The sequence below is a fragment of the Rhinatrema bivittatum genome, chromosome 1, assembly GCF_901001135.1.
Source record: "Rhinatrema bivittatum chromosome 1, aRhiBiv1.1, whole genome shotgun sequence".
Classification (NCBI taxonomy): domain Eukaryota; kingdom Metazoa; phylum Chordata; class Amphibia; order Gymnophiona; family Rhinatrematidae; genus Rhinatrema; species Rhinatrema bivittatum.
In genome coordinates, this window is record NC_042615.1 from 715,244,279 (window position 1) to 715,262,517 (window position 18,239).

Consider the following 18,239-nt stretch of genomic DNA (forward strand, 5'->3'; position numbering starts at 1 on the left):
TTCCACTGTTGAAGGTTTGTGCAGATCATTCAAAATTTTCTCCGCTTCACTCGAAGAGTTGGCATTCACAATTTTACTGTTCAATCATGCAGGAAATAGCAGAGAAAAGCAAATGTTCTTCTGAACAAGCTCTGAACATATAGTCGAGAAGGCCTTTTGACAAGCAACCACCTCCGCAGAAAAACCTTGCTCTTTTGATAGGCAATATCTTTCTTTCGTCGATACGCTTGTAACAGCTGAAATTTGTGTGCTAAGTTTAGGAACCGTGCAGGCCTCTTTCAACTGCGTCATTATGTCAAGATTACTATCTTCCAGTGCTGAGATTCTATTCTCAGTTTCAGTGACTCGTTTATCGACGTCCAACAACAAGGTTTTGACCTCAGCAAGGTTTTCATCTATTTTGTTAAAGCAGTTCTCTAGTGCTGATACCACTGCCGCAATAAGCTCTGCTAGCAACGTATCTGAAGCCACCTTCTCATCGTCTTTGCAGCTCTCAGCCATTTTGTCTTCAGAAGGCCTTGATTTTTCCTTCTCTTTTAACTTGCTCAAATGTGTTGCCATTGTTGGCTGCGGCACCATGTATTTGTCCATAGAAACTTGAGAGCCACATGCTTTCCAGTAAGATTGGAATGAGAGAGGGCACGGAAAACGCCTCGGTAACAAGATTGGCACCTGGAGCTCTTGCTAAAGATGTCCTCCCGTGCTCCCTGCATCATGTGACCTCTTGAAAATGTTTTTGTGCATCATTGACTCTGCTCTAGCTTCAATGAACTGTCACTTTCATTATGAAAAAATTAGTAGTGACATTTTGGATTCTTGTGTGAGCTGAAACAAAAGCCATTAGATAATCTCAGGAAACATTGCATGAATACATACATAATTTTTCAGGAAGAAAAGTCTTAATGATCTAGACCAGCGGTTCTCAACCGTTGTGTCGCAACACACCAGTGTGTCGCTAAGAACATGCAGGTGTGTCGCCACATTTCCTGGTCCCCCGCTGACCCAGCTGCTCCCCCTACCCAAGCAAAATAAGTCCTCTACCCGGGCTTAAAATGGGTGGAAAACAGGACAGCTGGAGTCAGCGGCATGCTCTCTTCTTCCCGCGTGTTGGAAGAGGAAATGGTGAGCAGCAGGTGTGTGCGTGGGAAGAAGAGACCATGCTAGTGCAGGCAGCATCAGCTCGAAGAAAAGAAGAGAGGCGCGGCCTGAAGGATGAGCAGCGCAGCTCGGAGTAAAATGAGGAACAACTTCAACCCTTGCGGCTGATGGGACTCCTTTCTCTGCAAGGGCTGAAAATGAAGGAGGTTGCTGCTGCTTTTAGGGTTGGGAGGAGGCTGCTGCTGCTGCTGCTAGTTTGGGGGAGGGGGAAGTGTGAGTGAATGAGCAAGCATGTGTGTTTGAGATCCTATGTGAGTGAGATAGCATGTATGTGAATGATTGAGAGCCTGTACATGTGAAAGAGTGTATGTGTGTGATTGAGAGCTGGTATAGCTGAGAGAGCATGAGAATATGTGATTGAGAGCCTGTGTGTAAATGAAAGAAAGAGAGAGCATGTTTGTAAGCATGTGAATGAGTCTGTGTGTGAGAGAAAAGGACAGCATGTATGTGTCTGATTGAAAGCCTGTGTGTGTAAGCATGAAAAGATAGACAGCATGTGTGTAAATGTGTAATTAAGAGCCTATATAAGTGAGAGAGAAAAAGCATGTGGATATGTGAGTGACTGAGAGCCAGTGTGTGAGAGAGAGAGAGAGGAGAAAGCTGCAAGCAAATCATCCCCCCTCCTGCTAATTCAAACAATCTCAGTGCACCTGGATATCAAACATTCCCAGGTATGCAGAGCAAAACATTTTTTGTATCCTTATTTTTTCATTACTGGGCCTTTGTGTCTGCTATTTTGAAATATTTTATTGATATCTAGAAATTTTTTATATGAGTTTTAAATTATTGAATACTCCATTCAACAGCTGTTTTGAAATAATCTGTTCTTTTTGTTAGTATGGTTTTACTGCTACTGATTTTTATATTTCTTGATTTGTTTTATAAGGATGGGTGATGTTTCTTTTTTTCCTTTGTTACACTGCATACAGAGACTCTGGCTTTTTGCGGTTTCCAATTCAGTTTTTGTCTGCATGCTTCTAGTTATGTGTTTTGGTCTCTTTATTCTTTGTTAGGTGAGGGTCAGCACATGTGATTCAGGTGCGGTTTTCTGCTGGCATGTAGTTTCTGTGTAGGGCTCTATAGCAGCCTGTCGTGGTCCGTTTTTTCCTAATAGGAGATGTATTGGTGTCTTAAGGCCTGGTGTAATATTTCAGTGTTGCCTTTTCTTAGGTAAGGTGGTTACTGTTTAAGTGCTGGAAATTGGTGCTGTTTTGGTGTGGGATGTTTACTATTTATGCAATTTCTGTTCAGAATACTTATCTTTTTTCCTTCTGTCATTCTTAGCAATAAAAATAATACTGGACCTTTATTTTTTTTATTTCCGCCATGAATTGTAACTAGCAGTGCATCACACATGTGAGCGTGGTCTGTCAGGTGTGTCACGATGGGGAAAAAGGTTGAGAGCGACTGATCTAGATGAAATATCTTTGGAAAATTGCATGTTCTGCTTGACATTATATATAGGAAGGATATGTGAACAGTACGATATATCTGTTCACAATTTTAAACACTCATATGGTGACCAGGTTTAAATGATCAAAGAAGTTTATTCAGTGGTCTTCAATCCCCCAGCATGGCCATGTTTCACCGATTAAGGCTGCATTAGGAAGGACAAACAAAACACAATCAATGCTGAGTTTACAAGATGTTTAGCCGGACAAGTAATCTTGTGATAATTCAAATGTACAGGTCTTAGCCGGGGGAGTGAAACAGTCATAACAGACCCCTTTGATTCTTTCTTGGATAATATTTTCTCGCTGTTGTGACTGTACCAAGATGGTTTCATCCCCCTCAGCTAAGTCCTGCACATTTGAATTATCACAGGATTACTTGTCTGGCTACACACTGACTCTGATTAACATAACATTGATGGTGCTAACTTGTTCAATGCTGCCCATCTAAACTTTTTTTTTTTTTTTAATCCCTATTTTGGGTTGCAACAATACAAGACATCACAAAGAGGAAGCAGTCCTAGAATATCACAACAAATATGAAACTAAGTGGGATACCATGTTATAAACCTTATCAATAAAAAAGAAGTAAAAACAATATAAAAGTATGAGAATGAAAATATAAAAGAATGGAGCTGTTGACAGTGGTAATAGCAAAGATAACATTTCAAAAATATCACTCAATACATTTTCTCCACTGCCAGTATAATGTCCATATGTTTTCATAGGCCTCCATCCTGTTAAGGAGCAAGAAGGAGACTTTTTTTTCCCCATTATAGCAAAATCTACTAACACTGACATCCAGTGTGCAATCAAGGGAATCGACTTCCAACAGTAGGCGATCATGGTACAGGCAGCGTGAAATATATGAACACCAAGAGATCTAGTAGGTTTACTCAAATCAATATCGCCCCATCTACCCAAAGACACAGAGGCAAAGTATTGGAGATGTTGGCCCTATATATCTCTAGTTAGTGTCTCTGGTGCCAAAAGTTACTGTTGCGCCTGTCAGTCGCAGACCATTGCGACCTCTGTTGCTCACCTCTCTTTTCCCTGCACCAGCGATTCTTGGAAGAATGGCAGCCTCCGCTTATATACGCCACCTTCCCCAGCATCCCCGGGATGGCGTGGGCTATCCGTCCATCATCTTGAATCGGGGATTACCTAGGGCACGTGCGCGCCAGGCCCTTTCTTATACCCATCATGGCGGGAACCTCGGGGGTGTCCCCTCCGCATGATGTCACCTGCCAGTGTATTTAAGCTATCCGGCCTATGCTTCCGACGAGTTAGCAAGGACTTCCTTCCTGCTACTCTGAACTGTTCCTGAACTCCGGGACTTGGATGCTATAGGTACCCGCTCCTCGGGAGCCTTGTAGCATTCTGGCTATCCGCTCCTCGGAGGGCCTTTCTGCCTGGAGAATCCATCTACTCTTGGGACCCAGCCTCATTCAGCCTTGTGAGTACACGTCACATTTGATTCCATCTTGCTGACGGAACCTCCGGTGTACCCAGTGCCTCTAGCCACTACTGGGCTCACCTCAGCAGACCATCTTCTACGCTTCAGAGTGAGTACTTTTATCTACCCAGCTCTGCTGTCCTCCTGCACTTCTCTTACCAATGATCCAGTAGTGGCCTGTGCTGTGGGCCACTACTGGATCTACCCTGAGAAGTGTATCATCTGGAGGAGAAGTTCCCCGGCATACCCCACTCCGTGGGCCACTACCAGGGCTATCACTGAGGAACCTTACTACTCTGGACTGTCTTCCTTCCCATTCAGTGGGTATCTCACCTAAGTTCCAGTCTAATAAAGTCTTGTTTCTATCTGTGTCAGTCTCAGCTGAGGCCATGCCTATCATGGTGAGTACCCACAGGGCTCTTCCCTGTTGGTGGAAACAGCTCTCACTACGATCCAGGATCCACAGCTATACCAGAATATAACAGTTACTTACAATGAAACATTCCCACTGCATACAAAATGAGAAGTGGATTTTAAACAACCCCCCAGCATAAAGAGCTAGAGGCACTAAATTCAGAGAAACAACAGGCGATATCTTTATGTTCTACATAGGAGGTGGCACATTAAGTCCCGGACCTTATTTCAGCAAGTCAGTTTGAGTCAAACCCCAAATATCTTTCAGTCATCTTCATCCAGATTTAATGCTAAATCCTCATTCTATTTTTCTGTAATGGTGGGACACGTCTCTGGGACAAATATTCCATCCTTCAAGGAAATATACTTCTTTGAGATCAAACGTTTTTGAAACACAGGCTGGATCAATAAGGACTCTAGTCCTGTGTGTGGACGCAGCTCCCTGCCATGTTCTGGGTGCCGCATTATAGCTCTTTGGAATTGTGAAAAAACATATTGTGTATGTTGTAGAATGTGAAATTCAGCTTGAAGGTTCCCAAAATTCCTAAACTGACTCCCTACCCAAATCTGGTCTAAATATTGCAGTCCCAGGTCTTCAGATCCAGAGAGAGTATAATATGGGACAGGGCTGGGTTACCCTGAAGGCATGAAATATGGGACAATCCCTTGCTTTGTCAGCCTAATTACTTACTAGCTGTACACCAAACCATAAGGGTATGTGACATAATGGTGTTCATTCAGCTTATCTTAGCATAATAATGGGAAGCAGTTGGTAAAGTAAGCAGTGAAGTTTAAAATAAGATCTCTCAACTGCGAACTCACAAACAATACCCAGATAGGTGGATTAAGATATGCCAAAAAGTATTTGATACTTGCTAATCTTGAGGCTACATAATAAAGAAATAAATTTGGGATGTTAACCCCCTACTAGTCCATGGGAACTGCAAAATCAGGAATTAACTACACAAAGCTCTGTATTTCTCCAGGAGTGACATAAGAGCAGGGACTGATGCTTCTGGTCGCGAAATATATAAACAAGATGTCATCTGCATATAAGGAGAAGTCATGAGAAACAGACCCAGACTTAAAACCCTGAATTAGCATGGATTCTCTGATTTCCTGTGCCAATGGTTCAAGGGCCAAATTGAATAAAGAAGGAGAGAATAGGCACCTCTGCCTAATCCCTCTAAATATACCAAATGGGTCAGAAGTAGACCCATTCACCAGCACCTGGGCTTTGGGATGCTTATACATCACCAATATCTAATTGATTAACTGTTCAGGCAAGCTGTAGTGGTGTAAGACCATAAATAAATATTGCCAGGATATCCAGTCAAATGCTTTAGCCACATCATTTACTATTTTTTCTTTTATGTTTTCTGTTAAGTAACCTTTTTTCAAGTTCCTACCTTATGCCTTTGTTAACAATTTTATTATAAATGTTCTCTGTATTTGACTATGGAAATATTTTTTCCTGCTTTTTCTGTTTTATGTAAACCGGTATGATTTGCATTTTAATGTAAGAATGTCTGTATATAAAAATTATAAATAAATAAAAATCTAGGGATAAAATGGCACCAGGAATTTTTAATTTTTTGGCTATCTGAACTATATTCATCAACTGTCTAGTATTAGCAACAAAATTTTGCCCCTTCACAAACCCAGTCTGATCTGGGCTGATCAATATAGGTAACAAGTGCTCCATCCAAATCTGTAGCACCTTAACCAATATTTTGATGTCAGAATTAAGGAAATAGGTCTGTATGAGCTGCAGTGCAATGGATCTTTCCCTGGTTTGAGAATCAAAGTTATAAAAGTGTCCACTAAATTTCCTGAGGAAAAATTAGGAGTGCCCAAATAATTGAAAAGCTTTTATAAAAGAGGGACTAAGCCTTCTCTGAAACAATGATAATATTTCAATGGGAGTCCATCTGGTCCTGGACTCTTTTTTTTTTTTTTTTTTTTTTTTTTTTTTTGCATTGCCAAATATTTTATAGTCTGCACAATTTCAAATGATGTTAATGGACCCTTCAATTGAGCCTTAGCTTCAACAGGAAGCAGCGGTAACTGCACAGAGTTCAGAAATTGTAGAATTGCTTCATCTGCAACCATACAAGAATCAGTATACAGCTGTTGATAAAAAATCTTGAATTCCTGTAACATCTGTACAGTAGAATGCAGAAGGGTACCCGGTGATCCTTATAGGGAGTTAATATTGAAGGAGGAACATCTAGTATTTATTAAACATGCCAGTAATGAGTCCAGTTTATTTCCACGTTCATAATACCTCTACTTAGTAAAGCAAAAGGTTTTCTAGATTAACAAGTATTGCAATTTAAGTAGCTCATTGCTGGCGAGTGGTAGAGCTCTATAAGTCCTGGGGGAGCAATCAGTCTTGTGCTGATGCTCTAAGTTATTAATAATCTGCATCAGTTCTTTCTGCCTAGACATATACTGTCTCTTTTTGTGACTGGCATGGGATATATATTGACCTTTAATGTTTCCCAACATACCCTGGGGTCATACTTTACTACCATATGATGACACTGAAAGTCTGCTATGGCTTTTTTAACCATTTCAGTAAATTCACTGTTTTTAAGGAAAGCTAAGTTCAGACACCATCTAGTTTCAGAACCAGCTTCTCTGACAAAGTCTAATGAAAGTGTGACAGGGTGTGATGGTCAGACAAACAGGAGGCTAGAATATCTCAGTGGGCTACAAATAGCAACACCGGGAAACCACACAGAAAAAAAGTTGATTTTGCTATGAGTTGTGACTAGGGGAGTAAAATGTATGGTCTTGGCTACTGGGATAGCGGGCATACCAAACATTCTAAAGGTTGTAAAACTGTATGATATTCTGTAAAGCTAATGGAATCAGCAGAGAGGAGTTCAAAGAATGTGGCCTATCTAGTTTTGCCTTATGGCATATGTTCCAAATGCCCCCATTATTACTCTATCAGCAGGGAAGCATTTAAGAATATCAAATAACTGTGCAAAACATTCCTCAGAATAGTGGTTCACTCCATATGCATTTACTAGTAAAATGGTTAATCCATAAAGCACTCCCTCTGCCCTCAGGCTATAGAGATTGGTAGAGCCTTATGTATAAGTATGCAGGTTCCCCTACTTCTTGAAGAATAAGAAGAAACAGTTTTCTCCACCTAGCCACTCACTTATGTTCCAACTGTGTCATGTATGCCTCCTGGAGGAGCACCAAATTAGTTCCTAATTTTTGAAGATGTTGTAGTGTTCTTGGGTTGTTTTTTGTTTTTTTTTTTTAATAGGGTGTGAAAGTCCTAACATTAAGGGAGACAAGTTTTATATTAGAGAGAGGCATTAGCCACACAGAGATACAATATTTAAAGAGCAATAGTTCAATGTAAACATGTCTTGCACAAGATAGTCAACTTTCCCAAACTGACCGAGAAGTAATGTATTCTGCAGTGCCTGTATGTACATCCTTTTTTCCTGTTTTAATCCCACTGCCTCTTAATAAAACAAAAAATCCAGGCAGTGATGTTATAAACCAACTTAACAGAAATTTACAAAAGGAAAACCAGTCAACCCCCCAACACCCTGCTCCCTTCCCATAGCAAGCATAACCTGGTAGACCCCAACTTCCCATACCCTACACTGATGCCAATTTGAGTGTGACCCAACTGCAGACTCAGTTCCTGCACAAATACCCATCCCCAATAATGAAAACATCAGAAGACATATTGGAAAGAAAATAAAGCACAGAAAAAGTGCACTGGTCCATGTCCATCGGGGTTATGGACTTCATACCCTACGCTTAGTGAGATAAAAGGTCCAAAACAGTCCCCAAGTACCCTGAAAACAGGTAGCAATGTAATCATGGTGAAAAGTCCCAAAACCTTGAAGCAGTGTAAAATCCAGTAGCCCCGAAGAACCCTGGACAAGAAAAAATATGTTGAAGATTAAAAACTGGAAAAAATCACCAAAAATTGCCATTCCAGACTTTATCAAGATGAAAACGTGTCCAACATGAAATGAAGAAATTCAGAAACATATATACCTGGAGGAACCATGCAGCACAATGATCAGTCACAGTCTAATATAAGCAGTCTGTCCTACCTGATTCTGTCATTGTAAGATGAGTCCTCTTAACTTCTGCGCTTATGGTGGAATTGAGGAATTCCTCGACTTCCGCAGGAGACTGAAAATCTTTGTGCTATCCCAATGCTTTATGGGATATTGCATAGTGAACTGGATACCTTTTTCTCCACAGCTTCCGTTTAAGTTCAGCATAGCCTTGCTGATGATTCTGGACTGCCATTGAAAAATCAGGGAAAATAAAGATCTTGGTCCTCTGAAAAAGAAGGTCCTTCTTCAGTCTGGTCATGTTCAGCACATGCTGCTTGTCCATAAAGTTATGTAAATGGGCAACGATTGCATGTGGTTGTAGCTTCAGGCCGGGTAGCAGGGCCAAAGAGCAATGGGCTGTATCCACTTTGTTTATCCACTTTGGCCTGCAAATCCAGCAGGATTGGCAGCCATCTTGACACAAAAGCCACAGCATTTTGGCCCTCCGCCAACTCTGGGAGACCAACAAGCCTGATGTTATTATGACTACCTCTGCTTTCTAAATCCTCCACCTTATCTTCCAAAGCTTTAGTGTTGTGTTTTTCCAATTTATTGGGGGGTTTTTGGCCATATATTGTATAGGTGTGCTCTAAATTCATGATTCTGCAGTCAGTGCTATCAAGGTGCTCCCCTTGTTCATGCACCAATGCTACCAAATTCGCTAACTTTTCAACAACAATAGTAAGTTTGGCATCTATATTTTTCACCATTTTATGTTAAAAGTTGTTGAAATATCTTTGAAATGTGTCAGATGCTAAGACCTGCAAATTGTTTAAATCTTCCTCACGCGACGCTAAGTCATTGGAAATGCTGTCTACTCCAATATCAGGAACAGGCTTTTCTGTTAGATTTTTCTTTTTGAGTTCCTTTTCAGCCAACTGCTTTTGAGAGTCCTTACCACTCATTTCCTCACTTTGTAGGGCTCAATCTCAATAAAAGGAGTATTGAAAAAGAACTGGAGAACTGGCATGAGTGTGTTCAGCTAGCTGCTACTCCTTTAGTGAATCATGTGAGTCCCCATCTAAACCTCTTGTAAACTCAGCATTGATTGTGTCTTTTTGGTCCCTCCCGATGCAGCCTTATTGGTGAAACATGGCCATGTTACTCAGGAAGAAGACCGTTGAATAAACTTGTTTGAACATTTAAACCTTGTCACCGTACGAGTGTTTAAAATTGTGACCAGATATAATCATACTGTTCATGCATCCTTCTTATATGTACTGTGTTCTAATGTGTGAACCCTTTACTGTCTTTCAACTGCATGAAATTATGCTAGAAAGTTTGGCAGAAATCCAGACACTTCAGCTAATCGAAACATTTGGCTGCTCCTTCCAAAACACGTTAATTGCTTTTAAAATTCTACTTACAATGCCACTGTCAGTAGAAAGGTTTTTAAAGCTGAAATTAATACAGTATATATTTTGGATGGCTGTGTCACAAGAATGATTAAGTGGTTTTGACCATTCTCTCCATGGAATAGAAAATTGTTTCATCTCTGGACTTGAGTGAATGCATAAAGGATTTTGTATCATGGAAGGCAAGATAAGTGGTTATCATTCAGCCACTTTACACTTTATAAGGTGGACTTAAATGGTTTGTAGGTTTTGATACCTTTTATATTGGACCAACAGGAAAGATGCTGCAGTACCTGAGCTTTTGAGAACCTATGTACCAAAATTATTTTTTTTTTGTTGGTCCTGAAAGAGTGTCACAACCTAAAGACTTCCGTTTACTCAAGCACTAATAAGGCTACCAGAATTCTGCACTACAGAACTGAAGATAGCACTATTCACTGCATGACCGAGCTGCCAGTGATACCTCCCTCTGGTCCTTCCTTTGGTAAGGGTGTTCACTTTGGGTTAGCCAAGTCCCTCTACTCTGAATTAGGGGAAGCAATAGCTTCAGGCATTTAACTGGTCTCCGTTGTTGATCCAAATAAAAGTCCACACATTGTTGGTGTTCCAAATAAGTCATACTTCGAAGGGCTTTTTCAAATATAAAGCAGTAGCATATACAGTGTCTTTTAAAAGGCTTCACTCCCTTGTACATGTTTCACATACTGCAACAATTATAGAAATATGCCAAAAGTAATTTAAGAATTAAAAAAAAAATACAAAAACCTTGATTGCATAAGTCTCTGCCCACTTTGTCATAGCAAAGCTAAACTAGCTCCAGTTCAAACATTTCCTTAAGGCCCTTATTAAGTAAAGTAGAGTCATCTGTGTCCAATCACAGCAGCTGAACTGACATGAATAATCCCAGGTGAAGAATCAAACTGTTTTGTCCTGTATGTAGTAAATTTTTGAAGCAAGGTCAAATTATGTTGAAAGAGGAGCTGCCAAAAGAATTCTAGGATAGTGTTGTTTGAAGGTGCAGATTGGGGGGAAGGCTACAGAAAAATAGCAGTGTGTTTCAATATCTCATGGGGCACTGTCAGATCCATCACTGTAAAGTGGAAACTGTTTGGCATTACCAAGACAGTCGCAATCGGACCATCCCTCCACAGTCAGAAGCCATGAGTTAAGGAAATTGCTGCTGAAGGTCACTGCGAGGCCTAAGATTACTTTAAAAGAACTAAGGAAGTTTCTGACATCCCTAGCTTTAGCTTTGCTCATATGAGTCTTCCCCCATGTCCATATTACTTGCTCCTTTCTGGACATTAAAATACAAGCTGGTCAGTTCTCACAATCCACTATGGTTTGTTTTTTTTGTTTGTTTGTTTTCCTTTGTGGGGGGGGGGGGGGGGGTGAAGTGCTGTAATTTTGGTTGTTTAGCACCCCTAGTCATCTTCAAAAACTGGCTGCTATGCCACCAAAACCTTCTGGGATCTCTAGGTTATTAACCCTTTCATCTCCTCCACTACCTTGTCAGAGTCTGAGGAGGCAGTTCCTTGTTACAAAACTATTCTCTTATACTTTGGACATACTTGTCCCACAAACCACCAACCTTGACTTTACTCCAAATAGAACTGGCTTTACAATTGGGCAGACTTAAAGGCCGATTTAATATCATGCGTGTAAAAAAACATGCATCCAAAGTGCACATCCATCTCTCCTGGGCATTCAATACAATACGCAAATGGGCTGCTGCACTAAAAGGGATGTGCAATGGATAATTTTTATGTCCCTAGCGCTGTGCATTGGGTGCCCAGGAAAAGTAGCTGTGTGTACACAACAGCCTGGTCAGAGCTCCCTCCCCACCCGTTGGCAGGATTGTTCCAGATTGGTCTTCCACTGACAATCGGTAATAAGTGAAGCAGTGAATAAATTAATATAAGTGCCCTGTGTGTGCAGGTTACCAAAATGGATGCTCGATTATTGAATATCTGTTTTATCCCGCAGCAGCTGGTGCAATTCGCATGCACAATATACACGGCCTTGAGCATGTATATTGTGTGCCCCTAAATTTTGTTGTGGTCAAGACTTTTTTTTTTTTTTTTGCATGGTGCAACTTTCTGTGGTTCTTCCTACTTAGTATCGTGATTATTCTAAGTAGGAGTCACCACAGAAAAACAGTTTTTTTGTTTGTAAGTTGCAGCCTTAACATGTGGGAAGATTTTACGCCTGCTCCGGGCAGGCGTAAAATTTGATGGGTTAAAAAGTGCGCCTTGAGCGCACAGGGATTTTTTGCATAGTGGGGTAATATTTATTAGCCTCATCTACATGGAATTTACATGTGATGAGCACTATTAGCTATTGCACGCTTGTTTGGACACCCGTTTTGGACTCTCTGATCCCCTTATTGCATTGTGGGTTATGGACACTTGTACAAAACACACGTCCAAGCGCTCATTAACTCATTAATGCATGATATTGCATTGGCCTGCTAGTGATCACGTAGGACAATTGGCTTTTGGGGAGTGGCAAAGAACAGGAGCAGTGAAAGCAAAACAATAAGTCCTGATAGCCACACAAACTGAGAATCATCAGCATTTGCAATCACTGTCTTCTCATCTTTCATGTGCACAAATAAAACAGCCACACAGTACTGCTTTATACGATGGTTTTGTTTATTCTGGTGTGTTACGTTTTTCCATTTTTATTTTTTTTTTTGAAAGTAGATTGACTCATTTTGTGTCTACACCTGTGAGAAAACTGAACTTTCAGCTTTGTTCTCAGCATTACTGCAGCATGGAGCAGGAGAGGGGAGAGGGTGAAGCTGAGGCAAAGTAGAAAAGAGGTAATCTGCTCCTTAATACAGCCCTCTCCCGTTTCCTGCTCTCCTCCTTTTCCAGACAGCTGCAGAAAACAGGCAGGGAGGGGTGAAGCTGGAATTGATGGCAGAGGAAAGAAGAAGGTTTGTTTTTTATCTGCAGATTCCTCCTTTTAATTTTTGTGGTCCCTTAGTCTGTATTTGGTGAGGGTAGGTCTGTGCTCTGCATATGGCTTTACACATAATTTTTGCATTGGGATCTGTAGCACTTTGGTTTGCTCTGGTTTTCCCAGTAAGAGGTGTCTCTTCCTATGCAATGCAAGCTGATACAGAAAGGTGAATTACCTGAATGCACAGGTTTACTTGCTCTTGAATGCCCATTTTGTCAGGCCAATGCTATATTGTGAGCTGAACCTAGGGCATAGGTTAACAAACTCTTAGATGTGCTTTTAGGACACGCTAAGCTAACACCCAATGCAATAAGGGAATTAGCACATCCAAAACATGCGTCCAAACCAACTTGTAGCTAATAGTGCTCATCACATGTAAATGTATGTAGATGAGGCTATTAGCTATTGCCCCCCCCCCCCCATGCAAAAAGTCACCGTGTGTCTGATGCGCATGTTTTAACATAGGGCTGGTGTTACGGCTAAATGTGCTCCGAGCTTTTCGGTTGTGTTCATTATGGTAACATATCAGCTCTGGATCTAGTGTTTTTCTTATTTCAAGATGATTCTTGATTGTAATTGTGAAAATGCATAAATAAAAAAATAAAATCTGAATTATAATTTATAATGCAATCGATGGCTTTTACTCCCTGTTGTTTTAACACCGTTCTAAAAATCTTTCATCCCTCTTGCCTGCTGCAATGTTCCTCTCCTAGCTTGCTGGATGTGCCATTGGTTAAACTCTTATGATTAGCTGAATCTTGAATGCCTATTTGGCATTGATGACCCTCTGGAGAAGTTGAAACCTGAAACCTCTATTTTTCAGGAAGCTGCTTAAGGCCAATTTATTTACACTTGCTTTTAATTAATGTTTGGCGTCTCCTATTTGTAACAGCTCTTCAGTGTCATGTTCTGATTATTTCAGCCAGATCTCTAATTTGTCTCTGGTAAGTAAATCTGTCTATCTTGCTTGCTTTATAGGCTGGTATCAGATTTTTTACTTTTAATGTGATGGCCAAGCTATATGATATATAGCTATATACTTTGATAGCAATGAGCTTGTTTCTAGCTAGCTTCTGTCTTCTCATCTTGAAAGGATGTGGCCAGGTTGTGACTGATCTTGGAGCAGTGACTTTTTGACAATTTGTAGTGTTGTTGAGTTGCTGTGGCTATTTTGTTTGTTTATTGTGCTGTTTTATTGTTTGCAGAGAGTTTTTGAAGTTATGTTGTATGTAGAAAGGATTATGAATGTCCATTGTTACCTGCCTAGAATTGGTGATAGAGCAGGCAAACCCTGCTTAGTGGTCCTGACCAGGGTCAGGATGGATTTCCTTTTCCAGTCCACTCACTGGCTGGTTAGGATTTTCCCTTTGGGTCTATTTTTCGGGTTTTATGATTTTAAGTGGTAGAAGCCTCCTTGGATACCCGGGCCTTTCTTGGACTTAGGCATGGGGAACCTTGTGTCTGGGATGCCCAGGGATTGGGAAGATCTGCCCCTGAAGTGGTGGTGGTGACTCGTTGTTAGGAGGAACTCTGGTGTTAAATTGGGGAAAGACAGACTTTGATTTCGAGATCCAGGAGGAAGTTTTGGCAGCCCTTGCTTCCTGTGTGAAGCAAAAAGAGCTGTTTGCTTTAAGGGGATCCCTCCCATCAGGGATCCAGAAAGAAAAAATAAAGAGCCTGTGTAAGAACAAGGAGATCCTGAAGATCTGCTAACTGTGAGTAAGGGCAATCAAAGATCACTATGGACATCAATCCTGTGTTTCATCACCCTGGGGAGAGAGAGGATTTATTCTTTGTGCCATACTGTTTAACATTTTTATCAGTTTGGAAGGGTTTTTTGTCCAGTCTAAAGAAACCCTGCCCACCTGGGAGCCCCATGTTACCTAATCCAGGAGAGTGGATGTTTTCCTGGTCCTGATATGAGAGTCCTGCAAAGATAGAAGGAAGAGACTATAAGAAAAGAAAACAAGAGAATTCTGTGGTGCTGCAGTATGAGTTATTGTGCCGTTGTTTTTTGGACACTAACACAGTGACTCCCAAGAATTTATTTTGAACTCACTGCACCCACTGTAAGGACAAGTTCCCTCTCGCAAGGGAGCACAATGGAAAAGGGAATGTGTTAAAAAAAAAAAAAAAAAGTCACCCCCGTCACATTGGGCCCTGGATGTAAGAGAGATTATGCAAGAGCCAGCCAGTGAGAGGTTCCAGCCCCGAAGAGCAATATGGACCCACCTGTGCAGGACAACACACATGGTGTGGGGTTTCACATTTATTTTGTTTTTAGAAAAGAAAACTTAAGTTTGCTAATAAATCAGAGCCCCTTTAGGGTTGTCTAGCACTGTGTTTCATTATTAGACTGCCACACCAACAAGCTTTTGTTAAAATATGTAAGGAATGAATTCTTAGATGCTTGGTTTCAGCTGTTAACGCATTTTAACAAGCAACTAATTCTTTCAGTACTGGGACAGTGGCACTTGTGTGTGTTGGTGGGTGCCCACGTATTGAAATCATCTGGACTTAATATGGTGACTTTAGCTTGTTCTAAATCTATCGTGGAATGAAGTTAACAATAGGCTTTTTATCTCTTTTGCTGAAACTTATAACCAAGTGACAGGAAAAAAAAAAGGAATTTCAAGGGGTTTAATTTCATACCATGAATAAGCAAACCCATTATCAGAGAGTAAAATTAATTTGCAAATTTATCGGGTCTTAAAAGTTTCTTAGCATTTCAGTCTATAATAAAATGAACAGGAACATCATTTGTACTGGCTCTTTTTTAAAGGTTTTTTTTTCTTTCTCTAAATATGCAAAAAGTGATTAGAGATTCATGGTACTAGCTAGAATTTTACTTCCCTTGGGCCATCTTACCTACTTGGAGCATTAGTTGATTCTCCCATTTTTTTTATTCCTGGTATTGGAGAATTAGCATTTAGAGAAGTGACCACATTTCTTGGGATTTCATCCTACTGTCCTTGGTTGGTATCTGAATGTAACTGGTAAACCAAACTCAAGTAGTAAAAATAAAATAAATAAATGGAATTGCATTGGATGAGTTTAAAAAGGAATATTTAGCAGAGAAGGTTACCAATTTGCTTCAGTCTACAGATTCCCTTAATGCAGTTCTAATTGTAATACTTTTCCATCAGGAACCACATTTCAGAGATGTATCCGAAACACTTTGCCAATATGTGCTACACAGTGCTAGTAGTGGTGGAATGTATCATTTACTAAGTTTTTTAAAAATATGTACATGAGTGAGGATTCAATGCTGGTAATTCTTTTTATTTCTGTCTCATTGTTAAGATCAATAACCAGCCAAATATCATACTTGTCATATTACTGGATGTTGTCAATGAATTCCTGTTAGCCACACAGTAGACTTGATTCACATGTTGATGTGGAATGTTATTGACAGAAACAAAGTCTGCCACAGGAACTGAGCACATCTCATGACTAGCTTGGACAGTATTTTATACATTTTATTTATTTAAAATATTTACAGCCCGCCCTCCCTACGTTTAGGGCGGGTTACAATATCACATTCACAAATTTTTTTTAAAACATGGCGACAAAGTCACACAAAATTAAAATTACATAGCAGCGAGTAGTCAAACAATCAAACACCTGGATTTAGACATTTAAAAGGGAGTTTAAATAAAGTTTTAAAGCTTTCTTTAAAAACGTAGAATCTTTTAGGTTTCTCAGTTCATTTTGTAATGAATTCCAAAAGGTTGGTCCTGCTTTTGAAAGTGCTCTTTCCCTAGTTTCGTCCAGATGCGCGATTTTAGGGGCAGGGATATCCAGAATATTCTGATTTGCTGATCGGAGGGATGTCACCGGGGAATGTATTTTCATGATGGTGTTTATCCATGGTGATTGAACATTATGTATGAGAGAATGTACGACTGTGGCATATTTATATTGAATTTAAGGTGGATCTGCTATCACTTGAATGTAGCATAGAAGAGATTTTTGCTTTTTTGATCATATAGCTTATTAGCGAGGTGTTTTATTTGTCTCTAGATCAAAGCATAAAAATCCACTTCATGTTTTCAAGCTTGTGAAGTTTAGGAAAAAAGTCCTTAGAGTGTAGAAGCCCATCTTTCTGAGACTTTCTTGCAGAGGATACTAAACAAGTACACAGTTTGAAAAGAAAAGATTTTTTTTAATGTCATGTCAAATTTCATTTTGCAGCAATTTAACAGAGTGAAGGGCATGGAAAATACGTTTCCTCAATCTGTTATTAAAAACAGGCCAGGTTAAGTGGTTTTCTAGTTTAACAAACTGGGATATGACAAATGCTGGAGCCCTGGCCATTATAAAGAGAGTTGCTGTAAATACTGTAAACACAAAAATAAATTAGAACTAGAACAGATGCCACTGTTTTGCATGAAAGTAGACCTCCGACTCTTGCAAAATAGTGATAAATACTAAAACATGTATTTACCAGCATTTCCTACTAATACATAATGATGATAGTGAGGGAAAAAATGTATCTGCTATCAGCAGTATTGGTGTTACTGGATCCAGCAAGTGCTGAACAGGCGGTTTCAACAAGAAAGCATTTCAGCAAGAATGGAGCATTTCATCTTTTCCGTTGCAGTTTATTTTTGTCTCTTTTCCATGTGCATCAAAAGTTTTAAATATAAATTAAAGTAACAATCATGATAGGCCCTCCGTACAAAACATTTTCTCATACCTACAAACTGGGAAAAGGTAGCATTTTCCATAGACTAACTCAAAGACAAGGAGTTATAAGAAATTGGAAAGAGGAAATCTCAGGGGAAATATGAGGAAATACTTCATTACTGCGAGGGTGGCCTACCAGCAAAGGTAATAGTAATCAATACTGTGAGAATTCAAGTATGCATGGGATAAATACAGAAGGTGGTGATTACGAAAGGTGGTGTGGGATAAAGTACTGTAGAAAGAGTGGAGCTAGGTATTGGCTTATGTAGGGAAATACATATGCCCATCTAATAGAAATAGAAAAGGGCCAAAACTTACTTGCACTAAGTGACAGTATGCAACATCAAAATGCTGGAAGTTATGACCAGGTTGACTAGCATGGAAAGGTAATAAGACTTTGGTATGCTCTCAGAAAGGTCATGGGGAAGAGGCACAGTCAACAGGATGACTTGGTTAAACTGTCCAGCTAGTGACAAAAAGACCAAAGGAGTGACTTCCTGCAGGCCATCAAACCTGTGTAGCTGAAAGGATATGATCTTAGAGGAGAGGGTAATAATAACAGCAAGGAAGTGTTATAAGCAGAGTTAATCATGTAGGCAGGGGCCACAGGTCAGACTTGAGGAGCCAAATGGACTTTATTTGC

General features: G+C 40.1%; 1 protein-coding gene across 5 annotated transcripts in view; it reads left to right on the forward strand.

The window, feature by feature from the left end:
- Positions 1 to 18,239, forward strand: part of ELOVL7 (ELOVL fatty acid elongase 7) — a 102,384-nt gene that overhangs the window by 59,600 nt on the left and 24,545 nt on the right. The window lies entirely within an intron of this gene.